This window comes from Numida meleagris, chromosome 13 (assembly GCF_002078875.1).
Source record: "Numida meleagris isolate 19003 breed g44 Domestic line chromosome 13, NumMel1.0, whole genome shotgun sequence".
Lineage (NCBI taxonomy): Eukaryota > Metazoa > Chordata > Aves > Galliformes > Numididae > Numida > Numida meleagris.
The window spans coordinates 8,280,178-8,305,171 of NC_034421.1; positions in this window are offsets into that span (position 1 = coordinate 8,280,178).

Here is a 24,994-nt window from a genome sequence, read left to right on the forward strand (position 1 = left end):
GACTCTCCATGCGCTGTGTGGTTTCTATCCACGGCCTGATAGGAAGGGATGGATTCATCTTTTCTAGTTGAAACATCTCTGATGCCTGCAAATTGAATGGAGTTTGATGTATTTTTAATTAATAGCTCCACACAGAGACACGGCCTGCGATGGTCAGTGGGTGAGGAGGGATATGACCCCTGAGCTTAGCATAAATCATTCGTTTTGCCTTTTCTTGCTGTCATACTTAAAGCTTGACTATTTTCTGCATGGTTTTCAAGTCATTTTCTCAGTAGTCCCCAGGATGAAATAAAATAATTTCACGCATGATGAAGAAGTCCCTGGTCAGTTCTGTTCTGAGAGAGACCAGCGTCGGGAGCTTTAGAATGAAATAAGTGAAAAAGCAGGCTCAACCTTTTAATGTCTATTTCAAAAGCTTTTTTTTTTCTGCTGAATCTTCAAAGACTTCTGTTTTGTCACAGCTGACACAGTTTGGTCATTGATCTGTTCAGGGGGCTCTGTATGGACTGTGGGCATTTACAGAAGAAGGCTGGAGGTATCTGCCCTCGCTGACCTGCGGGCACTGTTCTGAAAGGAAAGCTGGGTGATCGTGCATGGGTAAGGTCAGCAGGAGCTTGGCATTCAATGTCAGTGTGACAACAATGGACAAAAACAGACCACTGAAAACCATCAGATTTCAGAACAGAGTGATAGGGAAATAGATTGAAAGCAAGTGGTCTGGACGCAAATTTCTTTGAATTTCTAAGTGCAGAGAAATCTTCATGCCTGTAAGAAGGATATTAGGCAATTAGGAAAAATTAGGATATTAGGAAAAAATTCCTCTCTGGAAGAGTGGTGATGCATTGAAATAGGCTGTCCAGCAAAGTGGTTGTATCACCATCCCTGGAGCCATCCAAAAATGTGGAGATGTGGCACTGTGGAACACAGCTGGTGGGCATGGTGGGGATAGGCTGGCGGTTGGTCTAGATGATCCTGGAGGTCTTTTCCAACCTTAACAATTCCAGGATTCTAAGCGAGTTCAGATTCAGTCTCTGTCTTTGAAAGAGGCATGCCCAGCCTTCCTTATCAAAACTTCATCAAAACTTCAAAGACAGAAATATTTTTTTCCTGCAAGGTGGGGGCACAGTCTGGCATCCATTTTCCCCTTCTTACTTATTAAATCTGCATTTTCTTTGAGCTCTAGGAGCAATTTCTCATCTCCATGTATCTTTGTTTATAAAGATGTTACTTATGTGGGCATCTCTTCCTCCAAATCTTTTCTGCCTCAAAAGGCTCACTCCCCCCTAAGCACTATATTCCCCTTCTCACACACATCTTCTAGTTTCCAGCCCAGCACTCTGCCTGGCACAGTTCTCTGCCTTCTGCCCCGGCTTCAGCCTCGTGCTGACAGCAGGTAGTTTGTAGCTCATTTTCCTTGATCCAAAAGCAAAGCTGGCCAGCAGCTCCTTCCAACCCATCACCACGTACCTGAGTGGAAAGGCTGTCCTTCCTTGCCAGGCAGCGTGGGAGATGTGTTGGAAGAGCAGCTCATCACACAGCTGGGCTTGCTGCGGTAGCAGAGTCTGACCATCTCCCTTGGGACCTGTCATGCTGTGTTACAAACCAGCCCAAGCCAGCTGCAGGGCTCTCTTGTTATTATTCACTGTATTTAATGCAGAATTGTGAAATAGAGCTCAGATGAAAATAGACTGTCTTAAGTTACACGGGCAGTTGCAAGCTATCATCGCAGAGAAGTGCTCTCCTGATGACAGAGCAGCATTAGGCCAAACCTGAATGCTTGTGGCAGTCCCGTCCAACTCTGTTCAGAAATGGCTGGGTAACACTCACAGGGCTGAAGAAGCAAATACCCCTTACCTGGAGGTACTTCTGCCAGGCACAGGGGGGCTGGTGAACAATAGCAGGACAGAGGAGAGGGGCTCAGGCTGCTGGGTGCTCCTGTACCAGCGGGTGCTGTGCTGTACTGTGCACACCAGCACATTTCCCCAGCAATCAGCTACATCAGTGAATAGCACAACTTGTAATTCATCCTGTCGATCAGTGGGTGTGTTAATCAAGGGGAAAATCTGTGCAATTGACTGATCTCGATTCCAATTAATTTCCCATTAACAGATTTCCTAAATCACTAACAGAATGCCCAGTCACAGATGATGCCAGTAACTCTTTGGCACATATGTCCTTCCTGCCCTTAGGGGATGGGAGTGGGTGGTACAGCCTGGAGGGAAAGCCTTGAGGATCCTATGCCTTTCTGAAATCATGAGTTTTTACCTGAATACTTTTATAGAGGGGCTGTCTGCTGGAAGACTTTGATTTTAGTTACGATTGATCTTTTTGTGAAAGGTAATGAGTTTGTGTGTGATAAAAAGTGAAGTTTATAGTGGCAAATGTGTTGTGAAGTCTGGTAACTTCAATTTCCCTCCAAAGTTATTGCAGCTCTGTGTAATTGGAAGAGTATCATATTCCCCTTGCATCCTTTGCTTTTACTCCTAAGTGGTTAGGACCTTTCACAGCATACCTACTGAAAAAAATACCATGTTAGCAAAACATATCTGTCCTTTTCCATCCCTCCTAAAAAAGCCTAAGGGCTATGGAAAAGCATTTTGGAGCTGTTAATAATTGGGGGTATTGATTAAATACCACGAGGTCGAGACTGTGGCTGATGGTTCAGAGGACTTGCTACAGGATCAGACCTCTGAATTGTGCAGGGCTCAGTGTATCAGGAAGGAAGAACGTTTTAGTACATTTAGGTATTTTAAAAGTTTTATTATGCTTCAGGTTCTTGCTGTTTTCCAGCGTTCCACTGTTGGAGAGCAGCCTTAGCACCAACCTTCCTGGGGCCTCCTTCAGCACAGAGGGAGAGAGGACACAGGAGCAGAGACTTGGTGGGAGCTGTGGGCTGTGATGATGAGCAGGATGGAATTTCTTCCCATGGTGGCCCCATCTGTGCTGTATGGTGACTGGGTTCATGCAGCACACCACAAGTCAATATACAAAACCTTAAATAGTCCTTTGACTTTAGCTTAAATGTGTTTGTGTTTTGGCATACTCAGATTTGAGTGCTTACAAGCTCAGTGTAGGAGCTCACAGTGAATGCAACTTTACCTACAAATGCTGCATCAACCTCCAGACCCAGGAGCAGCCGTGGAAGTAGAACCTAATGTATCCATTGTGTGAGCCTGGAATTTAAAAACAGCAGCAAGAGGAAGAAAAAAAACACTGCACATAATCTGACCAGGGGGAAGGAAAATAATTTTATTTTATAATTAAGCTACAAAGCAGGATGACAGACTTCATAAGCTGAGTCCTGTTTCCCTGGACAAGCCAATTAATGTACATGGTTGGAATAATGCGTGTTTTAACAAGCAGCATGAAAAATAGTGTATTTCAAGTTAGGAAAGTCGCACTCAAAGCCTTTAACATGCACAGTCAGCTAGATACGAAACACCAACAAATCTATCTTAACAAGCTTTTAAAATGTATTTGGAGTAATGAGAAGGAAATACAGGAAGGCTTATAAACAGACGTGAAACATTTCAGCAGTTACAGATTACATAGTGAAGTGAAAGTATTTTAGTTACTGAGCAGCAGTAAAATGTGTTGACTGTTTAATTTGTACACAGTTTTATTTTACAGCATTTTAAAAGTTGCCTTTTGGCAGAGAGAATACAAAAGGATGTAGACTAGTTGTAAGGCAGATGACTGACAAGAGAGCTCGAGTAGAATTATCATGGAAAAATAATGCCCAGGGACCTGGGATGTTTGTGTCTGCCTGCTTCTGTAATCAGTCTGACTTACGGGTCCCAGTAGCAATGGGGTACTTAGGTGTATGCAGGTCACTAACAGCTGTGTTTCAGGCCCCTTGTCAGGATCTGATCCCAGCACCATGCAGGACAGCATGCCCTTCATTCAGTGCACTTAAGGTGGGACCTTTAATGAGAAAACATCTCTCTGCAAATGTGCCATAATTACACAGACCGGGTTTCTCACTGCTGTTTGTGAAATGACTGTGACTTCCTGCATTTTTTTCATATAAGCACCGTGTGGGTGTCCCAGAGCCTGTTGTGAAGTCTAGAAACTTCAGTACAGGTATCTTTACAGTCTGTATCTTCAAGCACAGCTTAGATTGAAAATAGTGCCATTTGCATAGGGTATACAAATAGTTCTTCGCCTTGGCCAAGGAGTTTGGGTTCCTCCCTCCAGTTAAAAGAGCAGTAGTAGGCAGGACAGTAACCAAGTTGTGTAGAGCTACTTTGTGTTGTGTAGAGTGCGTGTAGCAGGGTGGGCAGTAAGGAAAGAAGGTGGCAATGCTCAGCCAGCTTCAAGCCTCAAGGAGGAATCAGTCCATAATACCTAAAAGGCAATATAAATGGGTAAGAGCAGAACTTTCTCTCTAATGGCTTAGAATGATGTTCTGTGCATGCTGCAAGGTTTATTCCTGATTAATTTTCTTCCCATCTACCCAACGTTGCAAATGTTGAGCTCTTGTTTCTCGACTGCTCCAGACTCAATGCACATGAGAAGTAGTAACTGGTTTCTCTGCTGTTCTTGCATGTGGATCACCAGTCCCATCCACGATAGGCACAAGCCAAGGAACCATGGGCAAGCTCAGTACCATCAAACCCATGAAAGACTCCATTCAGTCTTGTTATTGCTGCTGAGCTAATAGCAGGGGAACAGCTCTGCTGTGCTGGAGATTAATAAGAGCTCTCAAAATAGCAGTCCTGAGTTTACCTCCCTTTGTGGTTTGGTGCCACATCCCATGAATCAGTGACTGTTAAAGCTGTAGCCATGCCCCCACCCTGTGAGATGAAGGGCCAGGTCCCCGTGTAGCACAGCTTCACCAGCAGGTCCCCTCTGTTGGTGGGTGGACACTGCCCTCCCTGTGTCAGCAGCCCATTTCCAGCCACTTCTGGGCCAGCTTAGACTGTCGCATCTGGTTGTCATTACAAAAAGCAAATAGGTCTGGTTTTCCATCTCGCTTACATATATTAATATAACATACCTGGCCACCAGAATGTGGAGAGTGGCTCTTAGCAGAAGTGAGACCAAAATTTGTCACGTTTCTAATGCATAGTTCAACCACAGTGCCGAGCAGGCGTCTGTGCTCCCACTCCTCCCAAAGCTTAAACTCCTGCTGCAGCGGAAGGCTTGCCTTGGACCCTGCAAAAATCCCTGCATTAGATAGTTACTACTTTCTGAAAGTTATTTCTTTCTCTTTTGCTAGCTTGAATGTGCAAAAGAAGTACCAAACCTAACTGCTTCAGCACCCACCTCTTCTCCTCTGAGCTCTGGTCCAGCCAGATAGCTCTCTGAGCACATGATGCTCAGCATGGTCCTTCATCTCATGGAAGTCAAAGCTCTGGTTATTGATCCCCGTGCAGGACTCTGTGTGAGTGCCACACAGGCAGTGGTGGAGTGCAGCACACCCTGGCTGTGCTCAGCCCGTTCCTGCCCAGTCCCCTGCTTACACCGCCCAGAGCCGAGCATGGCCCTTTGGTGGCTCTGCAGGGCTCGTAATGCAGAGGTGAGCTCGACATCCAGGGTGCCCAGAGCCCTGTGACAATCCCTTAAATGTGACCCAAAAGAAGGAAAGCAGATCATGTTTCAGTTCAATTTGGTAGCTTCACTTCTCTTCCTTTCCGTGTGTTTAATTTATCTCTACATTCAGAATTCCTCATGCAAATTATCACTGACTCTGTTTAACTCTGCTTAACTAATTGGTGCTTGTATATGCAAGATTAGCGATCAACGATATTAATATTATTGACCCCTGTTTGCCTCTTAGTGCTATCTGTTTTTCCCAGGTGATTGCAATTACAGCATAATTAATTATCAAATAGCTACGTTCCCTTTATTCTGAACACTGTAACAATTATGCACAAAGATCGGCACAAAATCCTGAATACATAATTCATTGTTTTGTGCTTTCCCCATAGAATCCATGGGAGATCTGCTAGAAAACAGACACAAGTAGTTGATACATAATGTATTTAAAGACCTATAAAAGTTTCATCCTTGTGAGTCCGCGGGGAATAGGATGGTTTGAATTTAACTTTTAATTGTGTAGCTGAGAAATGAAATACAGATCAAGGGATGGTTACTGTAACTGGCACCGGCCCAAAATAAATGCCGGGCCCAGCTGTCCGTATCCGTGAATACATGAATAACGGTATGCTCTTGGGTTGTTTAATTGGATTCTGTGGGACTGTGAATTTGAGTAAACTTATTCATGCATGAGCGTTTTTTCAGGACCAGGCTGTTGCAGGCACTTTCATTGTTGAACAGACAGAGACAATTTCCAGGCCCGTGCAGACGTGGCCTTGCGCTCGGTGCTGGCTCTGCTCCTGCCCGGGCAGTGCTCAGCCACCCCCCGCCAGCACAGGAAGGCGTGGGGCTGGGCAGAGATCTGCCGGTGTTGGGCCCAGCCTTCAGCCTTCCCACCTCTCTATCAGGTTAGTGGGAGGGGGAGAGGATGGGCAGGAAGGAGAGAGGTTAAGTGCTGCGTGCTCACAAAGGAGACTCCTCATGACCCGATGGGCCCTTATGGATGTGTGGGTGAGCATTGCAGAGGTGGAAGCTCACTACCAATTCCCTGGGGGGTCCTCCATCTCACCAGTTGTGGAGCAGCACTGGAGCACCCCGGGCTGCAGAACACCTTGATGTTCCTGTCTTTGGCTGGGGTGATTGGGATCACTTGCTCTAGCATGGGAGTCCAGGCTTTCCTGACAGTAAAGAGGGAACGCAACATAAATGTTCTTTTTATGAAGTGCTCTGAGATGTTTTTATTGCTGTGACAGACATGGGTCTGACTGCACCAATGGGTGAAGACTTGTAAAGCACCGCTTCCTTTGGGTTCCAATTACAAAAGAGGAGGAAAAAAAAAGAATCTGTTTATGAGCTTTAAACCATTCTCTTTCCTCACCTCTCCCTAAATTAGTTTTTAAAAAAATCCTAACCTCAGCTATTCCATGACTCAGGAGCCTGTTCACCGGGCTGCGGTGAACAGCAGTAGCGCTTTCTGAAGGTTTAAACGTGCGGGAGGCTGGGCAGAAAGGACTTTACGGCCGAGTGCTGCCATGTATGCCGGGCTGGGCCGGCTGCATCCCGCGCTGCGGTGCCCCGTCCCCATCCCATCCCCATCCCCATCCCCATCCCCATCCCCATCCCCATCCTCATCCTCATCCCAGCCCCACCCAGGCCCCATCCCAGCCCCAGTCCCGCCCGCACGGGCCGTGCCCGCCCCGCGCCGCCCCCGACGCCGGTGCTACGGCGCCACCTGGCGGCAGACGAGGGCGCAGCGCGGGGCGGGATGCTGCGGGGCGCGATGCTGCGGGGGGCGGGCAGCGCGGGGCGGCTCGGGGGCTTCTACCGAGCCCGGACCTGCCCCGGCGTTTCAGTGTTTGGTTGCTTGCTTGCTTTCTGTCCTCGCCTCTAAGCTTGCTCTGTGTAACCGGTTTCATAATATCTGTAGCGCCCGTCCACAGCCATTTCTGTGCAAAAACATTTCTCCGTCCTTTGTTGGCTGCTCTGTAGGGCTCCACGAGTTCCTGCTCTCATGATATTCGTAACAGCTAAGAGTCGGTATGCAAAAAATGAAAAAAAGATGAAAGTGCCTTAATTACCTGTTTTAATAGTTTTCCAAGAGATTTTCCCAAGAGTGGTCCTGCTGAGCTCAGCTTTCCTTGGCAGGTTTGACTGGTTCGGGATGGAAAATAGCTGTTAACATGAGAAGGTGGAGTGGGAAGAAAAAGAAAAGAAAACACCCCAAACTGTGGCACTGACAGACGGGAATACAATGAGCTGAGCTCCTCCTGGCTGGAAAGTCCTGAAATCCTGAGGGCTGCAGGCGAGGTTTGGAATGATGTTGCAAGAAGGCTGAAATATACGTTCCATCTTGCCTTTATGTTTTAATTGGCATGGATGAATGAACCACATTTTATTGGTAGAAACACACCAGAGTTCTGCATGTAATTCTTCTCTTGTTACAGTACTTCTTAAATGTTGCCTAGCATAAACACTCTTTGGACATCTGCTGGGCAGTTCTGAAATATCTCCACATATGTGTGATGGATGCATGACATGAATTAGGTCAGAGGATTTCAAGGTTTCATCAAGTTATTGCTACCCTTCTCAGCTTGTACAGCTGAGAAAGTGTGAACCATGAAGTCCAGCTTTCTAATATCCATAAACATGACCTGTGGCATAGAAGACAATTCCAGGTCCATAAACTGTACACATGTCCTTAGTGATTCTCACTTCAATTTCCTCTTGGTCAGCGCCTGAATTGGGTAGAGCATCTAGCCAGTCTGTCTGCAGCTCCTAATTCTGGTTTTCAAAAACATCTGCGCATGAAGGCAAAGCTTCTCCCCCTAAATCAATTGGGTTTACTATCTGGCTGTCACATAAAAATAACTCCAGAATAACATCTGGCAGTGCCACACCTCTCTGCTCTTTCAGTTGTCTCATGTGGAAATTGCTCATTTGCAGGATTAAGGTTAGCCAGTCCTAGCTTGAGCCAAGGCTCTGGATTACGTCAGGTTCCTGCCACCAGTTATTCAGTGGGGTTAGCATGAAAAGACGTGGTGCTCTTTGCCCTCACTTTCATTTCTGCTTCTCATCCAGAGCTTTCCTCTGCCCTTCTGCAATTCTGAGAGTTTCTCTCTTCACTGAGGGAAGGCTGCTGCCTTCAACAGCTGTCGAGATATACACAGGCTGTCACTCTTAAGAGCAAGTCACAACCAAAATTCTGCCTGTTTCTCTTCAAATGGGTTAGGTAGTTCTCAAAAACATTAACAGAGCCATTCTTTCTAAATTACGATTAATTGAGTATAAATGATTAATTGTTGTTCACATTTGGAGTTCAGCATGCTGCGTAGGAACACTTCTTCCATGTGGTACTCTTCCATTTTCCAGAAAGAACTAAAGGATGTTTATAGAGGAGAAGGAAGTAGTGGGATGTTAATTGTGGCACAAGTTGGAACAGCTCCTGTGATCAGTGATTTTTAGACTGGATTTTGTCTGGTGATTCTCAAGGGATCCTGTTACCCAGTTCTTACTGCATTCCTTCCTTCAGTGCGGTCCTGGTGTTGTTCTCGTTGGTTTGTGCGTTGTTTGCTTCCCCAGCTCCCCATTTCAAGGGGGTTCTCCTGATAGCAGGCTTTGTGGCTTCACCTTTTTTCCTAAGTCCATCTGTTGTTGGGCAGGCTGAGGATATTCTATTTTAGGGTAAGAAATTAAGTTCTAGGCTTTTTATCTATTATTGAACCACGCAGAAAATGAGAGCTTTAAAAATCAATGTTATTTCTCTGTGTCGTGAACATAATGACAGCAGAGATGAAAGAATTGTAGAGAGCATAGAAGAAAAATAATAAATGTAATACACTGCATGAGGGTAGATCAGAATAGGTATTTATTCCTTGTGTAAGTCCATGGTCCTAAGTAAAAGGGTTGTAACTACATGTGCAAATATAAATGGAAGTTTGCTTTCACCCTTGGAAGAGCTCATGCACGGGCCTTGACATTTCTTTGCAGGTCTCCTGGCCCTCCCACAGGATTGTCTCCCATAGGGTAACCGGGACTTGAGCAATCAAATGCAAAGCACAAAGTCCTGCAGGGACACGAGTCACTGAAATCCATGTGTCAAGTAATTGTGAAGAACAAGGGCAAAAGAAGATATGGTTTGGTCGCAGAAAACCCCTGACCAGAGAAAGTGATTGCATTTTGGAATTGGGCATTTACCAAGAATGATCCACCCACTTTTAGAAAGCTTACTTTCCCAGGCTCTAATCCCCTTGATTCTTAGGATGTTTTTTGTGAAATAAAGCCTCATTCCTCATACTGAGTAAAGCTATGCCAACTTCCTGCTTTCAGTGGAATGACCCCACTTGCATCTGTGTAGCTGTCAGCAGAATTCTACCCTAAGTTCCAGAAAACTTGATTGCATTTCTTGTATTTATTTATTTTTGCATATTGTATTTCAGATACTTCTGGTTCAAACTGCTTCCTGGTTTCTGGTTAAAGAATTACTTGGTCAGAGTACAAATCAGCACTTGTGGTGATACACAAATACAGAAGAAACACTAAAAGTACAGTCAAGTAGGAGTCAGCGTCCCAATCCCGTATTTGTTTCTGGAATGTCGCACTGAGTCTCTGGGATGGGTCAGTGTGGGAACTTGGAAGCTGAAGGCTGTGAAGGCAGCGGCATGGCTGCCAGGTCTGTCATTAGCCCGTGGGAATTACTGATGACATGACTGGTGTTGAGTATTTCGAGCTGTTGCTAGGTCTTGGAATTTTTTGGCACCTTTATGCCTCATTACTATCTACTTTTGACAGATACTTGTGCCAAAAAGAAACCTGCTGGAGGAGTGATCTCCAGGCGCACGTTTCAGAGGCGGGAGCAGGAGGCACTGCGCAGTCAGCACTGCTGTGAGTGCTGGGGGAAAGGCCGCATGTGGCTGGCTGTCACGGGCGGGCTAATGCTGCAGCCAGAGCAAAAGCTAACGGGGCTGGGAGGGAAGGGCTCGTGTTTGAAACAACCTTGGAGAATGCTGGAAGGCAGCGGGGACGGGTGGAGAAAAACCCTGCAGACTGGGATTGCTGCAGAAGCCTGAGTGAGCTGCGTAGCCCCTTCCTGCTGGAGCTCAGTTTCCTTTGGGTCTGCCCTGCACTGGTGTGTCAGGGCCTGCTCGTCATTTCTGTGATAACCAGCCCAACAGCTGCTAGCAGGTCTGGGCTGCGTGGACGTAGCGTGTGATCGGTGGCTTCTGAATATTTAGGGGACAAAAGTACTTGTTGAGACACGGAGTTGGATGGCTGCTTTTATCTTCTTTGCAATTCCCTGGATTCACTGAGTTTAAGTTCCACTAGATGAAGCAAAAGCTGGAGATTATTTTCTGCTTAATACATGCTTTTCAACAGAAAACATGGCTGAAGTTTACATTAAAAACACCCATAATAGTAATTAAAAAAACAATGTTGAGGTTAAGAGCGTAGCTCATTCAGAATATGGACTTTCATGGCCATGCTTCATTTCCTCTAGACAGTATTGTAGCACATTGCTGAGTGCTCTGCTGTTTTCCCCTCCCACTTAGCTCACTAAATTGCCCCCGGGTTCTGCAGATAGGGCTGTAACGAGAATACATGGTCTCATCGCAATCTGCCAGCCTCAATAGATTGATTCCCATTTCAAACACGCATTGATTTTTTTTGTGGAGCTCATATAGTAACAGCCTTCTGCTCCCTGTTTTGTACCCTTGACTGATCAATGTTAGTCTTCAGCTGGAAGCCTGGACATAGCTCGGGTATGAACTTCAGCTTTATGTTCATTTACAGCTTACAAGGCTGAGGGCTTTCACCCTGCAATAAGACGGTGACTTATTAGCAGATGAAAAAGGAGGTTTGTCAGGAAAATGTGTAGGAGCCTGAGCAGCCGCTGGGTCAGGTGGGGCTGTGGTGCCTCCAGCCTCATCTCCTCGTGCTGGGCTGCTCTGAGCCGTGCTGGCTTCAGCAGCAACACCGCGTCAGGAGAGCACTGATTTGTAGTGCTGTCATGGCATCACACGTAGCAAAGCAGAACGAGGAGTCATATCTGAATTGTGGTACACCACACACTTACGTACTTCTTCTAATGCTTTCTGTCAGTCCCTTGGTCTGCAAATATTTTGCCTGCAAAGGTAGTCTCTTGCTCCTCTGTATGTAATGCGCTACATTTATTTGAAGGCAAATAAAATGTGTGCCAGGAGAGAGCAGGACAAAACCCAAAAAATGCATAGTTGTAATGAAATCTGAATGAAATGATCCCGCAAAAGAAAGAACTCGGGATCAAACTTAACTATTCAAAGAGGACATTGGGATGAAAGGAGGGCTCATCTGGATGTTACCACAGATCTTCCTAGAGCCGTGTCTGGACAGACTTAGGAAACTGACGGTACTCATTATCTAGAGTTCAAGAGTACAATAGCAGGGGAAACGGGATATATTAAATCCCATCTAGAATGTTACCGAGGTAGTTTTGGTTATTGTACACAGCAAAAATATGCATTAGTAGAATCCTTGAAAAGGGGGCATTGAGTTGTTCTGGAAGTTCTCAGTTCACGTTCTCAGTTCCTACAACCTGGTAGCCGTGTGTATCTCCACTTGGTGCCACATCTTTAACTTGCCAGACCTCATCATCTTTTTACTGGCACTTATCTCTGTATCACAAAATTTAGTAACTTTGTGCAAATGAACTAATCTGAATTTTTTTATGGTTAAAGAGCATATAGAGATAGTTGTATATCCAAAAAACCAAACCAAAACAAAACCCATCCTTCAATTTCTTATCATCGCAGGTTGTGATTTCTAGCGCTGCTTGTAGTATTCTGACAATGATTAAGACAGCGTAGAGTCTATATATCTTCTTTATATACATGAGGCATATCAAAATAATACAAAATTATCTTTATTTTGTCTGGGAAGAGGGAGGGAGCAGGAAGGCAGCCCAGGCACACAACTCTTCTGCTGTTTCTGTCTACTGCATACATCTGAGCTTGTGTTCTGCCTTTCCTGCTGATGCTTTTTATTCCAGAGAGAGGATATACTACGGTGCTTCATCTTCTTTTGCGCCTGTGCTGGCTCTCAGGGGAAATTTGGTCTTTTTAGTATGCTGTTGCAACACTGTCTGAAAAAGTGTCATGGTTTGGATAATAATTTTTCAAACTAATTTAATACACTGATTTCCTTGGGATGAAAATCAAGCACTGTTCCATTCAAGATGCATCTAAAGGGCAACTTGTTTGAGTTAAGTTTACTGAAACAGAAGTGACAGAATATCAATTTGTTTTCTAACTTCGTGTCATATTTGAGAATCAAATAAGCAATTACATGAGGCTAAATTGGATTTATTTCAGTATCAGACTTGAAGTCCACTTGTTTTATTGTGATTTGTTTGAGATAAAATAGCCCTTCATTTTACAGTAATCTTGCTCAAATGTTATATTTCTTCTTTCTCTTCTTGAGAGCTTTTAGTTTCTCAGACTTATGTTGAAAACATTACTGATAAATCATCAGCATTCACTTATTTAACAACAAAGGCTTTCCTGTGTTGAAATGACAAATATTCCCAAACCTTCCTTTCTTTGCCACAAAGTGACTTGTAAACTGGTATCGATGTATTCTTGTTAACCTCTTCCATTATTTGCATTTACCAAAAGCCCAAATTTGAATGTAAAAACATAACCTCACACATTTGCTATTTGCTAAGCTATTTGCTTAGCTCAGATGTGGAGCCATGCATAAGTAGAGGTCAAAATGATACGTCCCCATAAATATAGGGAATTTAGCTTTTATTTTAGAAAATATGTCCTCCTCAGATGCTTCCCATACTTTCTCAGTTGTTCAGATGCCTTTGAATAATCCAAATTGCCCCACTTACAAGGAGCAGATTTCAGCAGCCTGCTTCTATTGCTCCTCAAAAAGCTCTTGCTGCAGTTGGGTTTGTTACACAAATGTTTCTGCTCCGTAATGCTCCTTAAGGATCCTGGGCTGATCAAGGGGTTGCTGAAAAGAAACGTCAGTTCTTCACCTCCACGCCTTCTGCCTGTAAGGTAACAGTGCTGCATCCTTCCCCTTCCTTCATCCACAATGTCGTCTGTAATATGGGTCAGATCAGCCTCTTTCAGTTCCATATGTTTTCTGAGTCTGAATTAGTTCCCATTATGGAAAGGCAAAGATCATTTGGCTCTTGTCTTGGTTCATCCTTTACATAGAATTATTTTGGAAAATAGTCTGTTACAAATTACTTCTGGATAAAAAAGCGCATCCTTTGTGATTGTAATGCCATCCTAGGCCAAACAGGGTTTTGGTGAAGCACACAAAGCTCTTTGCCAAAGCCCTCAGCCACTGCCATTCAAATCAAACTCGTGCATTTAGCATAAACATTAAAGAAACTCCAAACATGACAATTGAGGTTTTACCAGCCTGAAAATTATAGCCCAACCACAATAATTGAAGTTCTGACAGCAATGTAGCTGAAATTTGGCTGCCAAAAGCTGTAGTCAGTTGTTTGTTCTAATGGCTGTGATCCCCAGGAATTGCTGAGGGAAGCACTGAGTGCGAGGTGTCGGTGGGCAGAGGTGCAGTTGGCAGCCAGAGCCACGTCCTTGGTCAGCCCCAGGCCGAGTCGGGCTCCTGACTACACAAGGAGGTCCTACAAGGCCAACAGTGGAATTTATGCATAGTGCAGCCCCATGCATGGCCACTGCCACCTTCATCCAGCAAACACCCTTTGCAAATGTTTCTTAAGCCATGATTTGGATCTTCTTATTGCAAACGTTCCTTTATAGCCTTTCAGTAAAATCCTACCATTCATTAATACAGAACTTCTGGGAACGTGTATTTCTAGCATCCTAAAATGTGCAGAAGGGAAACAGGGAGTTCATCTGCGTTTGCAATCAGCTGGGGCTCTCCTCCCTTCCTTTCACCCCCATGCATGTTTGTAAGATCACAGAATATTAGGTGGGAAGGGATCGTGGAGTTTTGTTTTGCCCTCCAGGAAAATTAGCAGTGCTTCTGCCATTTCTGGGAGGTTATTTGTCTAACCTGGGTTTGTGGACACTTCACAGCCTCCCCAGACAATCTTACTGATTCTTTGATCACTTTTTTCATGTCTTTTTAAATCTTATTTGTTGCAGTTTTCTTGTCCTTCCTTCACTCAGGCTCAGAGAACAATTTACTGACTTCCTCTTTATGACAGTCTTATATTGTATTTGAAGGCCATTAGCCTTAATATTTACTAATTTGTTGTCCAAGGTGTATAATATACATTTTCATTTATGATTTTTGCCATTCTGGGACATGCAGTCAGGCTGTGTCGCTTCACCCTCTCCAGCATTAAGGACCTGGGTAAAGAGTTTGCCCACTGGCTTTTCACAAGAGGCAGTATAAATCTACATCAGCTCAGGAACAGGCCAAGGATAAAGTTTTTATTGTTCTACCCTCCTGGGTGCCTCATTGCTTCAGTCGGGAAGTAATTTGCTTTGCTTGATATGCTGTTAGCACATCACTTCCCAGATGCAGGGACTGAGTTATTGTGGCTGCTGTGCCAGTAGCAGCAGAAAGGTTTAAAAACCAATTTTTTTTGCCCTGATCTGGTGATGTCGGGGAAGAGAGAGGAAGTGCATTTAATCAGACTTCCAAAATAGCTCTGCAGTATGCTGGTACGCAGCAAACAAGAGAGCTGACTTTAGCTTTACCTGTATTATCACTTTCCTTGCCAAGATCTAACGCTGTTTAGCAAATGGAAGTTTTCTTTTTTTTTTTCCTCTTTTTCAGATGAAGCTATGGGTATGTCTCTTGACACAGGGCTAGGTCTGAGTCATAGGTGACGTCTCTGCCTGAGGGGGTCTTGGGTTCACCATGCCTGCAGTTGCCTCCAGTAGCTGGAGCAGCTCACCCGGGGATGCTGTTTCATCACCAAAGTGTCTCCTCTGCCTGGTGTTGACCCAGCCATCCCACCTTTCTTTTTTAATTTCTCACCTCTTTTCTGTCTTCAGAAACATCTCAAAATTCAATCAGCTGAACTATTAATCTGTTTTGAAAAAAAAATGGTCTTGAGATGTCCACGGCTATTTTGTCAACTTGAAATGTTTTCAAATCATATAAGTGTATACTAAGGACAAATATGTTATGCAATTCTCTTTTCTAATTATTTATGGCACCTCCATGATACTGCATGTCAGTTTGAATTTTCACTGCTGTTGAAAGCGCTACTGCTGAAGTTATCTGACAGTAGGTTCTGATGCTGATGTGAGGTTACAATGGTGTAAACAGCATCTTGTCGTAGTGGCAAAGAAAGCCAGCCTAGGAGACTGCCCTGAAAGATCGGCGTGATAGGAGGTGGGGACATTTCCTGAGACTCAAGAAAGGGAACAGAGCTTTTTCCTCCAAAGGTTTTTGATCGCTGCCATAATATCAGGGTTTTGCTGAGGTCAAAGTTACTGTTCTGGGTCGATGATGTTTCAGATTGCCGTTTGGTTCCTCTTTTGGATTACTGTTTGACAAGCAGCAGCTGAGCCAGAAGGGTTCCTGCCCATTCAGGGTACTGGCTTTCATGTGTCTGTGGTAAGACTGTTTTTAGCCCTTTTGCACAATTACTTAGAAACCCAGGGAGGAGTTGCTCTTTTCACTCCTTCGTACTTCCTTCCTGATCCAGCTGTATCAGAGGACAAGGTCACTGTTCCTCAAATGCTCTTTGCTATCATTGTAATGGAGAGCAGTTTGTGAAAGTGCTGCCAAACAGACTTCTGGCAGAGTCAACTGAGTAACTTTTAAAAACTGTTTAATGGATAGTCTGAGCTATCGCAGACAAATTTTCCTGAAGAACGTTAGGGGTGTTCCTGTAAGTGTGTTCAGTGGACTCTGTCCATCAGGGAGCGGGGACAGGTGGCTGGTGCTGATGGTCGCTCCCACAAAGACAGCTGGATGGGGGCATGATGGGCGTCCCCAGCCCAGTCCCCGGGCCAGCGCTGAGTGCTGCTGGGCTGTCGCACCGGTGTTTGATCAGTCACACGCTCTATCCATGCTGACTTTCTCAGTTCCGTATTAACCTTCTGCTAAACAGCTTAAACAAAAACAGAAGACCCTGCTAATCCTGCATGAACTATAGACACAGTAATGGGGATTGACAGCCCAGTTCAGTCCAGCATAACTTCTCCTTTCATCTTGTAACTTACTTGTAACATCAGCTGAAGTACGTTAACTTGTCCTACACGTGCTGTTAACCTATGGTAAAGCTGGTGATTTCATCTCAGTCAGGCAGTAACAGAAAGTAAACATACCAGGTTATTTCAAGACACTTAAATTTCCAACATGAATCCCCATCTATTGTTTGTAAGGAGATGACTTTGCTACTTGAACAAATACACTGAATCTGAAAGTTGTAAGTGGGAGAAAGATGTAAAGAAGCACTTAAAACTGTTGCTGTGATTACACTATTCACAGCAAGAATAGATTAAGGAGCTGGTCCTAAACTGGTGCTGGCGACTGTGATTCATTACAAACTTAAGATCCACACAACGTGTAGCTTCATCGTCATTAATTTTTAGCAAAATATTTTGTTTATAAGCACACACAAGCCCAAATATTGTCATAATCCAAGCTAGCAATGATGAAGAAAATGTGAAAGAACAATGTCAAGTGTAATATAAATGCAGTATTACACTTTTCACGTATTTGATCTGCAAGGATCCACTGAATTATGTCCTTCTATCTTTGGAACACTTAATCTGTATTGCAGACCCTATATGGTAAAATGGCTCATTTTGTCACCATCAAATCCGGCAGTACTCAGGCTGCTTAAGCAGCGCAGTGATTACGGTCAATTGGGTGGCATAACCTTTCTAAAAGATATTCTGACACCCAGAACACTTGGTACTGTATCATGTGAAACTGAGAAATCGCCTACAGTCATTTAGCAGGTTATTTTGCCATTTTAAGCAGAATAATTAAAGGCTAATAAATGCCTGTGTTTTCATTCCGTCTACCAAATTAACATCTTCTTAAGCAACAAAGAGACTTAAATTGGTTAAGTGCATTCAACATCCCTTGAAACTCAGTGGCATTTGGATTCACTTGTGCACCTTTAAATACTTTGGCCTCAATTAGGAATACACTTTACAATACTATTTAATCAACTAGTGATGCTCCATCTCACCTTTTTTTTTTCAATCTCTTATTCTGTGTGTGAAACAAATTGAACTAATATCAACAGAGCTCTTAATCCGTTAATCTAGCTAGCTTTTGTTTTATGAACATGAGGCTGGCTTTCAAGCAGCTCCTTCTTCACATTTTGCCTAAGGTTCTAATATTTGTACTTAAAGTCTTTGATGGATTTATGAATAAAGCCAAGCCTGTTGTGTTATGCCTCTGGATCTACGTATACTACAACTTTTCCTTGTGGTAAAGATGGTTCATAGGGTTTAGAGGCACAGAGAGCAGTGAAATTATTTAATGTGTACTCAGCTATAATCTGTGCTGATACTAGCAAATCTGCTAGCATACAGTAGGGAGAGGATGCTAGCAAGCCATTGAGGACATAAGAAAAATACGTTAGATGTGAAACCCAGAAATATCGAAGGCTCAGAGCTTACCACAATCGTGTTTTTAGAGGAATGCTCACAAGCCAAAACACTATGAATAGACAGGAGTCTTTTGCAAAGGCTCAGGCTTAGAAGCTGTTAATCAAGATGAGGTTAAGAGCTGATGCCCTTACAGTCAGATGTGATGGTAGGCATGGCACAAGCCCTTGGTCGCTTGGTGTAAGTCAGGAGCAAGAACAGCGAAGTCCACAGATGCACACTGGTAAGAGCAAAGTCAGGCATCATCTTTACGTGCTGAGGGATTTATTTGCTGTTCGGGATTTACAGTCATCTCTGACAATGGCTTCTTGCAGCCACAAAACCAAGTATATCCTACAATGAAGCACAGCAATAACAAGATTTGAATGTCATTAGGAGCTGCTCCTACACATCTTGTATTAAAGCAGCTAAGTGTTTAACCCGTGAATAGAGCTCCTATTATCTTTGCTTTTCTCAATATAGATCACTTAACCACTCTGCAAAAAAATCCCATGAGAGACCACAACAGCAGGGAACAAAGCAAAGAGAAAAGGATTGTATCTGCTAGAGCTTCTTAAACACATTTTTCATATGAGCACAGAGCCAACGTGAATATTATTCCTAATATAGATTAACCTAAGGCAGATTTCTGCAGGGCATGAGGTTAGAAGAGAATTTGGTCAGGTAGTTTTTGTCAGTGAAAAGCTCTGCCAATTATGTGCAGCACAAAGGAGAGACTAATGCATGAAATGCATAATAACACGGCCTCTTTCATAACATGGAGCTTAAAAAATGTGAGATCCCATTTGCATTTTCCATCTGTGCTCAGGTAAATCCAAGTCAGAGATGATAATCTGCTGAAGTGGAGTTTATCTAGCAGAATGAGCTATCGAAATAGTGGGCTCATTTTCAGGCAAGAACGTGGCCACTGAGAAGTTTCAATACTGTGCATAGTTAGACCACAGTGTTATCAATGGTTGTGGAAATCTGGTGGGCTGGGAGTGGAAAGGCAATGGGAGTGTGAGATCTACTTGTCTGAAAAGGAATTGAGAAGAAATGAGCCTATCTGCTGATTAACAAGCAAATTACCTTATCCACTTAAATACATTTGATAAATAATAGCTGATCATTAACAAACAGCACACTCTTTTGCTTATATTTTAATGCTTAAAAAACGATGCCAGTTTGGCAGCACGTCAAACAGATATCTCTGTTTAGTCACACAAAAGTTCCGTACTAAAAATGGTGAAAAAGTTCGGTTTCTCCCCAGCCCCTACCCAGTGGCTGGGAAGGAGTGACTCGGATGGGCTCCTTTCAGAGGGAGATGGGCTCAGGCTCCAGCTGTGCCTTCAGCATTCCTTCCGTGATTGCGAACGGTAATTGTGATGATGGAAGCCGTGTGCATAGCGAGGTGAGGGAATTAAGGCCAGGAAATGCAATCAACCTGTGCTACCAGTCAACTGCAATCTGCTCTTCATGAGTGTATTTGTAACAGTGTTTTAGCAATAGTTGTACAAATTAAATGTAGGGCTGTATATTCAAACAAACAGGCTTGCAAATGCATGCATAAAACCTGTGCCAAGAACTGCCGTAGCCTGCTTCCCAGTGAGCAGACATGACCGTGCTGTGTACCTCCCTGCCCAGCCATCAGAGCACTTGCAGTGCTCTCTGCAGGATCTGGTGATGGACTAAATGAGCTCAGTCCTGGCATGCCACAGACCTGGGATACAGAAACACCCCCTCCGTGAAACCTGAAGGTGTTTCCTGGTGGCCAAATGAATTACTAAAGGTCATCTCCTAAGCAAAGGCTGAGCAGGCCACTGCTAAGCAAAGGGAAGCAGGAATGTTGACTTCCCCTCTCTGTTTTGATCTTCTATGGATTTCTTTGGTATGTCTGCCATGGAGGAGGAAGGCATCTCTCAGATATGCTGCATAAGCTTTTGTTGAGCTGACAGTTTCCTAGTTTTCCTAGTTCAGCCACAGACAGAAGTTCATCTGGAGACAATGTTGTGTTGTATATTAATTTTCAGGAAGAAAACCCCTCACACTTGCTAGTGAACAGCAGCCTAGAAAACATTTCTGAATTTGCAAGTGGGAGAAGAATTTCAAAAACCTATACAATTTTTTTACAAGTACGTTAAAAAAGCCTAAGAAAACACTGTTGATCAGTGGTTGCATTCTGTTTGAAGCCAAGTTCAGTATCTGAATATTTTAAATTGATGTGCATGGCACTGTAACTTAAAGCGCCAACTTGACAAAGCATGTAAGGACACATTTTATTCAAGCCCTTGCATAGGCCACCAAATTCAGGAATCATACGTCTTTAAGTGTTTTTCTGGGCTGAAAGTTAATTCTTTGAGTTTACAATAATTTCCAGAGTTTACAATAATTTCCAGATGCTTATTTAGGTCATCACAGAGCTAAAATATTTTAATAGTTCTTCAGGAAAAGGTAGAACTGCAGTCATACAGGTAATCTCCCTCATGCAGATGAGAAGGAAGCAGAAGCAGCAGGACTTACTGCCTCACCTATGGTCTTCCTTCACGAGACCACAGAGAGCAAGCAAGCCACTGCCTGCAGTGGCCCTTGCTGAAGAGTCATTCCAACTGCAGTGCTCCTACATGGCATAAATTCCAGTTTTCAAAACAGAGGAGCCATGATGATGAGCACTAAACCACGCGTGTTCCTCAGAGGTGGTTCCAACGGCGTGTGCTGTGATGTGGCACAACTTGGCCATCTCTGTAAGTACGTGATTTGTGTAGCTGCAGGCACGCCAAGCAGCAAACAAACCACTGATTACATGTGTGTGCAAGTGGTCACTCCTTACGTGCGGTCAGTAGGAGCCACTGTTAAGCACGGTCAGCAGCAGGGCTCTGAGAGTCACAGGCAGCTGGTGTGACGCTGCTGATGGGGATAAATTGATTTCCTAGCTCCTTTCCCTCCCAGTCATGAAGTTCTTCAAAGCAGAAATCATAAAGAGACTGAGACCATCCAGATGTAGAAGATTATTTCTGCTGTCTGCCACTACCAAACTGCTGTTCATTAGCTAGCTCATGAGGATTTTCCTCAGGCTCCTGTCTCCATAGGGCTTCAAGAACCCACCTTCTTATCTTGTAAAGAATGGGATTTATTCCCTCTGGCAATATGTTTTCTAGATTCTGAATTCTGAGTGAATCTCACATCTTCTGTTCCTATTTACGGCAGTTATTTCTTTGTGATAGAAGATCTGGGGCGTAGACAAAAGTAAGTGCTAGAATCATTAAAAATAATTCTCAAAGATGGTAAAGGATGTCTTGCCTTTACCAAAATCTTCCCTATGTTGTGTTCAAAATAGGTATTTACAATATGTTCCCTGTTCTACAAATTCAAAAGCTACTAAAATAAGAAATCATGTAGTATAAGACTACATCAGATCTTTCAGTTTTAGGCAAAATATGAAATCTTCTTTAGAAAGCCTGCTTCCTTTGTAACTATTTTATCTGCAGCAAATGATAGTGGTGTCGCAAATAAGAGATTAAACACATGGGAAATCTTGCAGGTGAGTGGTGGTAGGAATCTCTGCACATACTTTGCTTTGGTATGATATTGTGTAAATGTAGTTCCAAAAACTGTTGGTGTTTTGAAAAACTGATTAATCATGCGAACATGATCTCGTGTCATCCTTCATGCAAAACTCTTTTTTATTTTACTTCCTTTGATTTTCTTCTTTTCTCATCAAGTGGGACAACAAAAATAAGATAAAAAGGCAAAACCCAGAATGAATCCCAAGAAATGAGGTCCTTCTGCATCGCACGGAAGTGCAATCTGCAACAGTCAGTGGCTGCTTCTAACTTAGATAACCCAAAGTAGGTCACCTTCATGAGTCTTCCAGACTTTCCAACTTAGTAACTCAGAAGGATAATAATACAGTTTTTAGTTAATGAGAGAACATCAGAAAAAAGAACCGTAGGAAGCTGTGAACTGCAATATCTCCTTATTGAAGGCACAATGCCACATGGCAAGAACAGATGGGTAATCCTTTCGTGATTATCCTGGACCACTGGCTGAAAGAAAAAGCTGTCGCAGCACTGACAGCTGCATATAAAGTACATATACATGGCATCTCCCCTCACTGGTAGTAAAATGTTATATATGTGAAAGGATTATACAGAAAAAGGGACAATTTAGCACGATGTCTAAGGGAGTAATTCTTCTTTTTTCCCTCAGTTCCTGAAGCAGAGGAAGAAGTGCTAGATATTCCACAGACATATTACAAATTTTATATAAATTGAACCCAGAAAATTACATGATTTTCATCTCTTTGACTACAGTGATCCAGCAATGAGAATGAGGATTATTTATGTTACTAATTTTAAATATTGTTATTGGAATGAAATGTTGCTGTAAAAAAATTGATTTCTGCCTATCTGTAGTGACACCAAAATTTGTGTTTCCATACTATTAAGTAGGGAGACAAAACGACAGCAGATTCGGAATAGCTTGCTGGAATGTACAGAATGCTGGGTGTACAGAATGACCAGAGATAGAGGTGTTCCATGCACACAGTGCTGACATCTCCATGGACATCAGTTCTGCCAGTGTGTGCGTGTGCTAAGAGAGAACGTGGCCTTTGTAACTCGGAGAGGAGGTACATATAAAATGAGCACGTAGAAGTGAATCCTTGGGTTTTGCTTGTCTAAGAAAAGAAGGCAGAGTATATTAGAGATACCCATCTTTAGACAAATCAGTTCATTCCAGATATGCCTTTTCTCCCTTCACCATGATAACATATCTGCAGTCTCAATTTTGATGCAATAAGGACGTGCCTGTTCTTAAGAAAAATGCAAATCTTCACTCTGAAATAACTTAGTCTTTCGCTGAATACAGAATGTGCTTCTAAAGTGCCTATGAGTCAGCCTGTGAGTTGGAGTTCAGATAAGCCGGTACTGTTCCTTCACCAGATGGACCGTAAGCTTTTCAGAGGAGAGGGAAGGATATTGCTTATTAACACTGCTCTAAACTTCATTTATTTCCTTGTACTTGATTCAATTTCAGACTGTGTCGATGTCGTAAGGAGAAAGCGGGGACAGGTACTGTGAAGTAAAAAATGTACTGGAACAGAATCTGGTGATTTGTTTCCATCGCTGCAGGTCGGGCCACCTCCCCTCACGCACACCCAGGCTGAGTTCATGTAGCTGTGCAGGGGTAAAAAATAGTTAAGCCAATTATCAGTCAGGATTTTACAGCAAATTTGACAACTCACATTAGTTATCCCTTCTTAAAACATCACCTCTTTGACTGCTAAATGCAACCATGGTAATACCTTTCTAGGGCAAATAAATCCATTTCTCCTTTGTACTTTGCCCTAGATACTAATTGTCTTACGGAACACGAGCAACATCAGAAATCTGCAGTGGTAACTCTCTCAGATGTCCCCGCGTAGCCAGATTAACCTTTTTCTGATGCAGCGTGGCTCACCTGAGCTGCTCTTATGAATGTCAAAATAAGAAAACTCCATTTTGTGTTTTGAACTTCTTTGTCATTTCTGATTTGAGTTTATTCTTAGGGTTTGTGCAATGTAGTTATTCCATTTTTGTGGCTTTTTTTTTTTTCCTATCTTCAGATTCTCAAGAATCTCAGTTCTGCCTTTTTTACTTTCTTGTTTGAACCATTGTAGCACAGGAAAAAATGAGTTACGCTGCTACTTATTTCTGTTTAGCTGTTTTCTTTGGCAACAGAGCAAGGATATTACAAGCAGTTAGAGGCCATTGGTCAAGGCATGGTTTTAAAAATGGATGCTGTACCTCCTGCATTGTCCTTTCCAGATTTTACATCCCCTCTGGAAGTACAGGGGAGACGAGGACTTCGTCAAAGACGAAGCCTGCTCCCTCCAACTTGCTTGCTGAGGCTCCCGTCTGTACGCAGAAGACTCAGAACTTATGGGTTATAAATTAACGTGGTTTGGAGCCAGACCCTTGCAGGCATGCTGTCAGTAGCACACATGCACAACTGAGCATGCACAGCTACTCCTCACTGCCTTAATCAGTCACAGGCATTATATACTGAAATTAGGAAAATCCCCAGATATGCTCCTGCACGAAAACTGCCTGAGAATCTTGAAGAAATTTTCCAGTAGGGCATAAAATAATTAAGGATTGATGGATCAAAATTTGGTTGTAATTACTGCTGTGTCCACCTTAGAGAAAGCAGCATCACGTCATGTGCTAAAACAACGCTCGGCTTTCTGTGGGTTTATCACCACATCTCATGACCCTGGGCAGCGAGCCTGTCTGCCCCAGAGCAACAGGAGGGGCTGCTCTGGAGAGCTGCACAGGGACAGGGAGAGAGAAATGGAAAGGAGTGGTGCCGGTAGTGGGCGGAACCAGGAGGGAGACTGATAACCCTCGGAGCAAAAGAGCTTCTGTTAAAATCCTCCTAGAAATGCCGTGCTTCTGGGGAAGAGGTGAAGGCTTCAGTGGAAACACAGAGATGTCCTGCTGCCGTGCAGTGGTTAGTGCCTCTTCCAGCACGCGGCATCTCAGGGAAACAAGTGCCAAAGTTCACAGTGCTTTTCTTATGGACACTGGTTCACCAAATGTTGAATTCTGCTCTATAGTACTTCCATGGCATCATTTTGAATACGTCTCCCATTTCAGAAAGAGGTGAAGAGGACCACCGAGGCCTACAGCTCTTCAGAGCTCGTGGTGCTGGTGTTCAGCCCGTGTTCTGGCTCCTGGAGCCACGGGCTCGCCAGGCCCAAGGAAGGCTGCGCGGGCAGGCAGTGCCACAGCCTCGCTCCTCTCACTGCTTTTGAGAAGGAAAGCTCTTTTCATCTCAAATGGGAGGCACTTCTGTCTGGCATTTGTCAGTAGATTTGCTTAAGTGCATTTACAATGCACTTATTTGATGGCTCTGAATAAAAATTA